Source organism: Trachypithecus francoisi, unplaced genomic scaffold (assembly GCF_009764315.1).
Source record: "Trachypithecus francoisi isolate TF-2019V2 unplaced genomic scaffold, Tfra_2.0 Lachesis_group16, whole genome shotgun sequence".
In the NCBI taxonomy this organism is placed as follows: Eukaryota; Metazoa; Chordata; class Mammalia; order Primates; family Cercopithecidae; genus Trachypithecus; species Trachypithecus francoisi.
The window spans coordinates 48,073,195-48,085,298 of NW_022681461.1; the positions used below are offsets into that span (position 1 = coordinate 48,073,195).

At 38.3% G+C, this 12,104-nt stretch overlaps 1 protein-coding gene across 1 annotated transcript in view; it reads left to right on the forward strand.

Annotated features, from left to right (window-relative positions):
* ADAMTSL1 (ADAMTS like 1) overlaps window positions 1-12,104 on the forward strand; it is a 979,130-nt gene that overhangs the window by 101,494 nt on the left and 865,532 nt on the right. The gene's annotated exons all lie outside the window — the stretch shown is intronic.

The window sequence follows — 12,104 nt, forward strand, 5'->3', positions numbered from 1 at the left end:
TACTTACCAGCATTATTTTTTTTTAGCACATGTTTTTAATTTTTCATTTTCTTATCTCCATTACCCTTAGATTTTAAGTATCATAAGGGTATTATTCCATGGTTATTCATCCTGTACTCTCAACACTTAGCACTGTACTTACTGACACACCAAAAGTAACAATAGAGTAAAAATTGTCAATGATGATCATAATTACAATAATAATTTTACATGTGCAGCTTCTTATATGTGGCTTGCAGAGCACTTTCACGTATTTTATACACTTTCAAACTTTGATGAAGCCTGACAGAAATTTGACTTCTGCCTAGGTCTTTTGACTGCAAATCAGATGCTTTTTTAATGGTTAGGAGGATATCTGGATTTCAAAACAATGTGTTTTTCAGAGAACAGACTGATCAGGGTCGATAGTTCTATATGCACACAGCATGAGAGATGGAGGTCTGTAACTTGAGTGTTTAAGTAAAATTTCAGAGCAACAAAGTTTGTACATTTTTAAGTGAAGGAGTTTTCTAATGGTAAATAGCCAATTCAAAAGCCAAACCAAAGCAACCAAAAAACACGGACTCCTAAACCTTAACTGAGGAAACTACTGAGTTTTTCTGTTTCTGGTGCCACAACAGTTGTATCCTTATTCATGTTACTTAACTTTAGTTTTTCAATATGAAAAATAACAGCATTTAATCAACTGGGGCCTCTGCCACTTCCCGTGACAAAAATGCCGTACTTCTGTTAGTCTAATTCATAAAGTTGGAAGGTAAGCCTTTAATTGTAACTATACAAAGCACGGTACTAATTTCTAGTGGGGGAACTTCTCATCTTGCCAGTTGAACATGGGGTTATTAAAATGCTGCGATCAAGTTCTCCATATAAAAAGGGGTTAAAAATTAAAAGCCAAGGTTTGAAAGGTCGTTTTTCATCATTCTGTAACTATGGTAAAAGAGAACCTGGGAGCAGTTCCTTAAGCTTTTGAAATCTGTTCCCTCCGAAGGTTTTCTCATGCCATCTTCCAGAGATTACCATCAAGGATATAGTCAAGCGTATTTGGCAATACTACATAGCAGATTATACTCTGAAAATAAGAGGTTCATTTTTAGTATACTTTTCCCATCCTGTTTGTGATCTTGCCTCTCCTCAACCCCAAAACCTGCAGCTTGGGGGCTGTGTGCCCCCGGAAGTGCCCCCCATACACTTCCAGGCTGCTACCTATCGGCAGCACCAGTGCTCCACTGGCAAATGGAGTGCTAGTAAGTCACATGCAGAATCTGAAATCCAACATCCTGTGAAAATTCAGAGGTTTCAACAACTTCATGGAATTTAGTCACATCAAAGCATAACTTAGGAATGGAAACCTTGGTTATTTAGAAAATGTAACCAAAACAGTGGTTCTTATTCACTCACAGAATTTCCTAAAGGCTATCTGTTTAACTCCTCTGGTGAAAGAACTCAACCTAGAATTATTTCAACAATAAAATATTAAAACAGACTAATGAAAAGGAATTCACTAAGAGTATACACCTTATGCATTCAAAACTGAAACAGTTTTAATGCAAGTTGGGTATGTGTGAAAGACTCAAAAGACTGCAGGCTGAAATCTCATTGCAGCCATCTCTGTGTGCAAAATAGTTTTAACTGTAGGTTTCAAAGCAAAGTTGTTAATGCTGAAGGATCATGTTGGATCAGTGGGAATTGCTTGCAGGGGAATTACAGGGAGGCCAAGGCAGTGGAGGCTGATGACAGCTTGGGTCTGAATCATCCAGAATGGTGTCAACTGGTGTATCCAAATACATCAGAACTGTCTTCTCTGAGTTTCAGAGTCATTACTAGGAGTGTATGCAGCTTGTGGAAAATCACTCACTCTGCAGGGGCTCCCCTTCTCTATTGACATTTGTGATGAATAAAGGCCAAGTACAGTGATCATCAAGAAAAACCATGTTAAAGTTAATCTAGGGTGTAGACATCAGGAATAGCCTGTAAGTGGTAATATAAATAATAGCAATCATAGCAGAAGTAGCATTCATTGAATGTATACTGTGCTGCAAAAAGTATGCTAAATCTTATTTTGTTAAATCCTCACCATAGCCACATGGGGCAGGTATTAATATCCCAGTTTTATTGATCTAGGGAACTGAGACTGGGAGAAAGGAAGCAGCATGCTCTGGTGTACATGGGAATGAGTTGGAACTCAGGTGTGTCTGTGCTCATGCTTGCTTCTCTCTGGCACTCTCTCTCAATCTGTCTGTCTCTGCTGGGAGTGATCTAATCAAAGGTTGGTAAATGGCCTGAGGAAGTTTCTAGAGGAAAGCAGGGAATTTACATAAAGATGGTGATCTCATTTCACATGCTGATAACTGAATTAAAATTTAGCCTCTAGCTATTAACAACTCCCTTTCTTCTTGTTCCTGCCATTCCCTTGGGGTCACCCAAAGCTTGAAGATTAACCATAGAGCAGAGGCATCTTGATCCTATAGCTCATTTTGGTTAGTGCTTTTATTCAGAACTGTCTGTGATACAAGGACTACACACTCACTTGATACACATTATTGCTTTGAGTCTTGCTATGACCTAGTCAGCTGCGTATTCTTCCCATTTTACAATTGATAAAACAGTCTTAGAATGTTTAAGGAATTTTTATAATGTCCTGCGCTTATTAAGAGGTAGAGCAGGAAATGGACTGAGGGCTGCCTGACCCTGAGCTTCTTCTCACAAGACCAGGGCTTATCATCCTAGGCTGCTCATTGGAAACACCTAGGATTTCAAAAAATATGCCTGGATCCCTCCCGAGACCAATGAGATTAGGATAAGAGAGGACCTGAACCTCACTCTTTCTAAGAGCTCCTTAAGAGATTGTAATGTGCGGTCAAGACTGATAACTTCTCATGTGAGTATTGCCGTATGTGTCCTCCAGCTGTCTTGCTGAACATAATAAAGATTTCTGGAAAACAATATGGCAGCTGAATGACTGGCTTCTTTTAGTTATTATGGCAGATCTAATCTTCTCTGCAGAGCCTTGTATGCCAGGTAACCAATACTTGATAATTAATACAATCTTAATAAATTCCTCGGGGATTTAAATAGGCAGGAATGTTGCTGTTTTGGGTAAACATAAGAGAGAGAGTCAGAAGACATATATTCAATGTACATCCATTTTAATGGCTGCCTCTTCTTTCTAGTAAAAACAGAAATGCAATTAGTAGTCATTGAATTTAGGACTCAGGTCTCTGTGAATACCAGAGTACCCAGCTCCTAGTTGCCCTTACAGTCTCTTAAGTGGATTGAGAAGAAAGTTCTTGTCATTGTCCTGATCTCTTGTGTCAATGGGCCCATCTTCTTGATATCAGTAAACATAGGTAATTCTCGTCATAGTTTCTAGTATCGGTTGTCTTTCTGCAAGCTGATGGTCTGCACAGTGTGGTATGGACTCCGTTATACTCAAGACTCACTGAAGCACAGAACAGAGTCCTGTAAGTAAATATTTTCTCCAACATTTGCAAGATACCTGATTACAGAGACCCTGATATACATGATGTCTTCTAATTTTTCCTTCCCACACCTGACCCCCTTATCAACTCTATGCACATAATGAATAATTATAAAATGGAATACAAATTATGAGATAAAACTAGTCCAGAAGAAAGAGACTCAGTTACGTTTTTAGATTGAATCTCCCATGTCCCATCAAGGTGTCATGTATGAAAAAAGTACCTAACAATTTGTGTTGGTATTTAGGATGTAAAATTTACTTCAAATTGGTGGATGGGCAGCAGAATATGGTCCCTGCATTCATGTGACCAGTATTCTGTGTCATATTTATGGTCAGTATAATCAAACTTTGGAGGCTGGCTTTGCAGCAAAATTTGTTACTCAAATGATAAAAATATGTTTTCTGTGAATTAAATATGAAAAAATTGGGGGAGATAACACTATACACTTTCATACTAGTTGGATGGCAGATACCTAGCCTATGTACCCTTATTCCATCCTCCTGTACCACTGAATACTTTCCCTTCTCTTTTCCTGGCTGAACACAGGCATAGACTCAAACTTTCAACACTGGGACCCATGCAGTGGGTCCAGATAGATCAGATTTTGCACAAAAGATTAAACCTATTTTCCATCTCTACTATGGCAACTTATAGTTTACAAAGGATATTCATGCCGAATACCTTGTTCATGTTGTTCTCTGCAAAGTTAAAAGCCCTATAAAATACAAGGTGGTGGTGATTACATAAAAGATGACAGAGCTCTTCGTATTTGTTCTGAATGTTAGATACATACTGAAGTTTTGTGGGTTTTTTGAAATATGCTTCCAAATTTCTAAATCCAGCAGGGGGAGTATCCTGCTTTCCCAGACCCTGCTTTTAACACCTGCTTTGTTTCAGCGCTGACAGTTTGTTTTGTAATCCCCCCAAATTTGAGGAGCCTGTTGGGAAAAATTATGTTGACACCTTATAGGATAGACCATCAAGGAAATTAGAGTTCAATCTCCTCCTCTACTCATGGAGTCTTATCTGTGGCACCTCTCTTCTCTTAGGTTTGGTCCCAAAGCCATGTATAGCTCTAATGATATGGTCTGGGAGCATTTCTGTTGGAAATCCTGTCTTTAGAATTGAACCTGAAATTATGATCAAGTTTTTTCTTAAATCTAATAGGTCACATGATTTTTCCCCCTCTGGAGGAGCTGTGAACTGGCTAGGTTTCAGTTTAGGTAATTATATCCAACTTCCCAAATTCCACCCTAGTTTATGTGTTTCTGTTTCTTTACCTGCCCCATTAAAGTTCTATTGGCAAAGAAAGATTGTGTCATTCCTTACAGGAACAGGCTGTTTTTTCCTGGCGTGTGAAGTAATGTCCCTCTGCTAAAATAGCATTGTACCTGTCAGATCAATGCACATGTAATGGCAGGCTTTATTAAAAAATATTGCTATCTTTGTTGCTCTGAAACTTGTGTCTTAATATCAGAAATTTTCAAACTGTGGCCTGAGGGATAACTCCAGCTAGTGACCTATTTTGGTACACCTCTCATGCTAAGACGGGGTTTTACATTTTCAAAGCATTGTAAAAAGAAACTACACATATATGGAAAAATGTAAAACAGAGATGATATGTGAACTCAAAAGCCTAAAGTGTTTACTAACTAGCTGTTTACAGAATAAGTTTGGTGACTCCTGCTTAAGATAATCACAGTAGTGGTGATAGTACATATTAATAAGAGCCCACTTATATAGCACTTACCATATAATGTTTTAAGCATTTTTCATGTTTAACTCTGTTAATCTTCATAGAGACTCTGAGATAGTGTAGCAGACAACCTTTAAGACTATCTCAAATAATCCTTGCTTCTGGCATTCATGCCCTTCAGTAATCCCTTCTCAAATGTAGGCTTTAGTTATGAACTCCTTTTGAATGAAGAGTGATTCTCTCTAATAGAACATGGCATGGGATATAGAATATGGCTATGGAATATCACCAAGATTAGATTATAAAAGACTGTGGTTTTCTTCTTGAGTGTTCCCTCACTCTCCCTTTGATTGATCACTATGGGAGAAGCCAACTGCAACTTACAGATGCCCATGTATTAAGAAAGGATGGAATCCTACTGATTAACTCATATGCAAACCCCATCAATTAAACTCCCTGCTCCCTCAACCCAATTGAGTCTTCAGATGAGACCACAACCTCAGTCATCAACTCAACTGCAGTTTCATGAGAGACCTTTAGCCAGAGGTCCCCAGCTAGGTTGCACCCAGATTCTTGCTCATAAAAACCAAGATAATGTTTGCTGTTTTAAGCCACTAAGTTCTGGGATAAATTGTTAGGTATCAATAGATATCAATAGATAAATACAGGTATCAATAGATAAATACCGATTTTGCTACCTGGAAGTGGGAGCATTGCCATAACAAATACATAAAATGTGGGAGTGGCTTTGGAACCAGGTAGTGGGCAGAAACTAGAAAGGCTGTAGGACTTTTAGGAGAATGTAAATAAAAGCTTAAAGTACCTTGAACACATTAGTCATAGAATTTTTGGCTTTGAACACACTGACAGTGAGAAAGTGCAGGAAAGTTAAGAAAATGTTATTGAAAACTGGAGGAAGGGGGATTCTTGTTTATGTAGTGGCAGGAAGTTTAGCAACACTTTGATCTGTGGTTATGTGAAAAGTAGGAAATATGTCTAATGAACTGGGTAACTTCCAAGTAAAGTGTTGAAGATTCTTCCTGGTTTCTTCTTTCTGATAACAGTAAAATGAGAGAAGAGAAATAATTTGGGGGAAGGACTGTTAAACAAAAAGGAGTCAGGACTTGATTGTTTTGAAAATTCTCATCCTCTATAAAAAATGACACTAAAATTAAAAAATAGCTTCTCAACAAAGATCAAATTCAGAGTACTGTCAGAAAAACATAGTCTAAAGATGAAGCTAAGAGTGTGACTGGACCTCTGTTAAGACCTCAGAAAGATCAAAGGTAATGCCTTGGTGTTCTATTCAGTCACACAGAAAGGTCTTTAAAATATTGAAGGTATACCTCAAACCTTCTCTCAGTCAAACAACAGGGCCTCTAAGAAGATTAAGACTATGTCTCTCAGCCATCTCAGCAGGAGCCCAAGGTAGAGAAAGACTTATCTGGAAAAATTTGTAGGAGTGATTTTTGTCTAATAGAGTTGAACTCAAGTGGAGTCATAGGTGACCCACTGAGCAGGAACATTGGACTTGGACTTAGGGGAACAGAGGCAGTATGGAATGAATAAAGGTCTTTGGAATCTCAGATTTCTTTCTTTTTTTTTTTTTTATTATACTTTAAGTTCTAGGGTACATGTGCATAACGTGCAGGTTTGTTACATATGTATATTTGTGCCATGTTGGTGTGCTGCACCCATCAACTCGTCAGCACCCATCAATTCATCATTTATATCATGTATAACTCCCCAATGCAATCCCTCCCCCCTCCCCCCTCCCCATGATAGGCCCCAGTATGTGATGTTCCCCTTCCCGAGTCCAAGTGATCTCATTGTTCAGTTCCCACCTATGAGTGAGAACATGCGGTGTTTGGTTTTCTCTTCTTGTGATAGTTTGCTAAGAATGATGGTTTCCAGCTGCATCCATGTCCCTACAAAGGATGCAAACTCATCCTTTTTTATAGCTGCATAGTATTCCATGGTGTATATGTGCCACATTTTCTTAATCCAGTCTGTCACAGATGGACATTAAAAAAAAACAACCCCATCAAAAAGTGGGGAAAGGAATCTCAGATTTCTGCTGGCAGGAAGCAGGCAGGAAAAACTATTCAGTTACCTTTCATCATAAAAAGAAAAGATGACTCATAGAGTAGAGTCCAAAGCCCAGAGGGCATAGCTGAGAGTAGTGGAGAATTATTCTTAGGCCTTGAGAATCTACCCAGGGTGTCCATAACAGTTCCCTGCCTAGATGTTAGAATGACTATGCACCAGTGACTTCCTTATGCCTCCTATTTACCTCCATTTGAACAGAAATGTGTACATTTGTTATCCTGTGCCTTCTTCAGCACTATTATTTGAGTGTGTCTGGAGAAGGGAACTTTTCTGTTTAGTTTCACACGTCTAGAGTCTATTGTATTCAATGAGCTATACTCAGAAATTACATCTGAGGTACATTATCTGTACCTGAACCTGATTTGCTGTGATTCGATGAAGCTTTTAGGGACCTTGGAAGTAGATGGATGTATTTTTCATGTGTAAAGGTGTGAATCATTGGGGGTTGGAGAGGGGACAGGCAGTTTCTAAGATGGTCCCCATCTACTGGCATCATTCTCTTTAGTGTGAACAAGATTTAGCGAATCATTTTTAACAAATATAGCACTGCAAAGGTGATGAGATGTTACTACCAAACTTAAGTTGTGAAAAAGATTGTGGCTTTTATCCTGAGTGTTCTGCTCTCATTCTCTTTTGGCTTCCTCTCTTTGGGGAAAGCCAGCTATGGTGGGAAGCTCTGTGTAGAGGGTACAAAGCCTGCCAACAGCCATGTGAGTGACTCTGGAAACAGATCTTCCCTTCTTCCAGTCCAGTCAAGCCTTTAGAGTGTGTGCAAAAATGAGGAAGTGCCACACTTTAAAACCATCAGCTCTTGTGAGAACTCACTCACTATCAAGAGAACAGCAGGGCAGAAACCACCCCCATGATCCAGTCGCCTCACACCAGGTCTCTCCCTAAACACCTGGGGATTACAATTCAAAATGAGATTAGGGTGGAGACACAGAGTCAAACCATATCACCCGGGTTCCTTGGAATAGGCATTAACTGACATAGAGGGAGCCTCCTGAAATTTCTGTCTACCTCACTGGTGCTCCTGAATATCAATTTTGTTTGCTGTTTGATCAGCTACTGGCCAAAGAGTGAGCAAAGCATCAGTAACTGAAACTCATTTACACTGTTATGTTTAAAAGCCATGATTATATCAAGGAGAAAGATGTGGATATCCTTGGTGGTATAACTTCACACCACCCTTCAAATCCCTAGTCATCGGGGCTTAATAGCCCCTGTGCCACTCAAAGGGTGGTCTTCACAGTGGTACTGTCAACATCACCAGGGATCCTATTAAAATGGAAATAGTTGGACCTCACCTCAGGTGTAATGAATCAGACTCTCTGGGGCTTTGCTCAGCAATTTGTGCTTTAACAGGTGCTTCTTATACAAACCTATAGTTTGAGAAGCACTTGTGAGACTGGGCTATAGGTTTGATTAACTTGGTCACAAGTTTCTGAAGTCTGAAATACACAGTTTTAGCACTTTTGGCAAGAGTTACTTTGTTCACAGCAAATTTTTATCTTAACACTTCATATTTTCTTCTGTGGAGTAGTGATATTTGAAATGTGGTTTGTAACAAATCATTTTAAAAGGGGAAAACTTCTTAACAGAATAGGTTAAGGATTTCATGTATAGCTTTATTTTTCCTCTGTGGACCCTCCTGTAATTTGGGGCTGTCTGGAGATTAATTTCTCTTTTCAAGTGAAAAATGCTGTTAACATTACTAATTGTAAGAGCTTCAGTTGGTGGTTGGAACTGAAACATCTATCCTTAAATCTCCTCTTTACAAAACAAGTGATTGTGTCATGGTTCCATGGGACAAGCATAAACTTTCTGTGTTGTTAGAAAACAATTATTACTGAGGTCTAATAAATGTTTATTATGGAATAAAAGTTACTTAGTTATATAACTGCTCAGATGATTCTATTTAAAAGGAGATAGATATCTCTTAATCTAGCTGGGTGTCTTCTCATTAATTGTTAGTTGAGCTGTGCCAGGAAATTATTCTGCCATTTTATATACTATTTTAAGCTTATTGCAGATGTGGAGTCTCCTGTCAAGACTGGAACATTCTTAATCTTTCCTGTTTCTTGAAAGAAGAAGATAAACATTTCTGACAAACTATAATCAGGAACTGGCCTGGTAGTTAATGAACAGGTCAGAGGTGGCCATTGGGGATGTTTCTAAAGAATGTTCATAATGAAAACTCATTGACTTAGACCTCAGCTCTATAAAAGTGGTGATAAAAGGCATGAGGAGGGTGGCGATTAAAGAGAGGAAGATTCAACACAGCCTCCAACATTCACAGCACTCATTTTTTTCTTCTTTTGCTTTCCTAATACTCAGTGGGTCTGTGATGTGTCTAAACCACCCACCCTGCACTGATCACAACCTTGAAGAACTGTGATCCCAAGGGAAGGATCACCATACACTAGGAGGAAAGAATCTGAAATTGAATTTGAGCACTGCCAGTACCTCATGTTGACCTTAGGGAAGTCATAGATACCTAAGCAGCTACTCTGGGAGGCTGCAGCACTCAGGCCCCAGCAGGAGGCAAGCTGTTGTCCGGTATTGTTCTCCCTTTCCCAAGATTATTGATGTTCTGTTATTTAAGGGTGGACACCCCACACTATCTTTGCCTCCTGCTGCCACAATATCTTCCGTCCTAGCTGGCTATGGGAAGTGGCTGAGGAAATCATAAATCCTGTAATAATTCCTGCCCATTTTTCCACTTCCTCTAGGTTGTAGCATAAATAAATCGTAATGTTATTTTTTTTAGTTGATGAAAAATGTGTAATTAAAGCTGAATACACGTTGAATGTGATTTTTATGAGTGTACAAGGCTTATGAATTTCAAGTATATTATGTGCAAACAGTCATTTACTAAGAATGTGATAAAGCAGAAGCAATTTTAAAAAAGCTAATAGCCTTTATAACCAAAATAAAGACGCATGATTTATGCAAGAGCTGAATTATTCTTTCCTATTGTGAACATGAACAAGAATTCTGTCTCCTCTATTAATATTTACTCTGAAAATATTTGTTCGGTGCCTACTATTTGACTATTTTGGTTCTGGAATAACCATGCATGATTTGATCCCTGTCATCTTGCCTAGGTAGGAAATGATCAAGATCACCAGCTCACTGGCTCCCCATCCTTCTCCAACTTGCTGGGTTTCTTTTCTCTTACCCTCTTCTTCTTTCTCTCCGTCTCCCTCCTCCTGTGTCCTTAAACAATTTTTTGTGTATGTTTGAGACTTATTCAATGGGGTGATGGTTTGGAAGTATTTATAAAGTAGCTGTTTCCTGAAAGTACTTCCAAAATTTATGGTTTCTAGATCTCTGTTTCAGAATTATTTACTATGTGTATATATGTCTATGAAAGAGCAATTTACCTAGAACAATGACTCAAATTGTGGGCTGCATTAGAATCACCTGAAGGGCTTCTTAAACCACAGATTGCTGGGTCCCTCTCCCAAAGTATCAGCTTTAGTAGGTCTGGGGTTGTGCCCAAGAATTTGCATTTCTAACTTCCCAGATGATGGTGATACTGCTGGTCTGGAGATCACACTTTGTGAACACTCACCTAGGACAGTGTTTTTGTGGCAATTTGTTTGTTAATGTTTTTGTTTGTGGAATAGCTAAAAAAAAAAAAAAAAAAACTTGTGATAAGTTATATTCTGCAAATGACCAGATGGGGTCAAGAACCCCAAGATGAGCCACTTTCTCTAGATTGCTTTTAATCTTCAGGAAATGCCCTGCATCTGACTCATTAATGCTGAAACTTACATTCCGGTGGATGGAGCACAGTAGCTGTTGGCTTTGGGATTTTTGTTTGTTGGGTGGGAATGGAGTAATATTATAACATTTCCCCACATTTCTTCTGTCTGGTGGATTGTGGCCATCTATACATAATATTTCAGGTTAGGACATTTGTGTCCTTTTTCTGTTTCTTCGTGTAAAAATTTCAAATACCCTTATGTTTCTTCGAAGACTAATGATTTGCAATGAAAGCAAATGTGAAATTTGGCATAAATGATCTTGGCAAAATATAGCAATGCAGATAATTCAGGAGAAAATAGTTTGATAACTTAATTGCTAAAAAAAATCCCAACTTATTAAACTGATGTATTCAGAAAGAAATATGAAAATATTTACTTTTTAAGTACTGAGATATTCAATTAAACTACTTTTCTTTTGTAGATCTTTATTCAAGTGTCTCCTCATCTTTTCATGGTGCCCCTTTCCCTCCCTTTCTTCTTTCCTCTCTGTCATCAGTTATCATTTTGTATGTGGTTACATAATAAGTTGATCAGATATTTTGAAATACAGTCTACTGCTTAATTTTTTTATTGGTGAAAATGGATTGATATCTTTGTCTTGATAATTGTAAGTGTTTTATAATTACTATGGTCATTAAAACAAAATAGTTTTGTTTGAATTAACATAAAAGGAAAATAGTATTTTATTATTTATTTTCTTACTTTTGCAACTTTATTTTAGCTTTGGGGGTACATCTGTGGTTTTGCTAAATGGTATATTGTGTGATGGTGAGGTTTGGGGTACAATTGATCTCAGCAGGTAGACAGCATAGTTTCTCAACCCTTACTCACCTCCCTCCGTCCTTCCTCTTAGTAGTCCCTAGTGTCTATTGTTCCCATCTTTATGTCCCTGTGAACCCAATGTTTAGTTCCTACTTGTAAGTGAGAACATGTCGTGTTTGTTTTTCTGTTTCTGAGTTAATTTGCTTAGAATGGCTCCCAGCACCATTCATGTTGCTGCAAATGACATGATTCCATTCCTTTTTTTTTTTTTTTTGGCTGTAT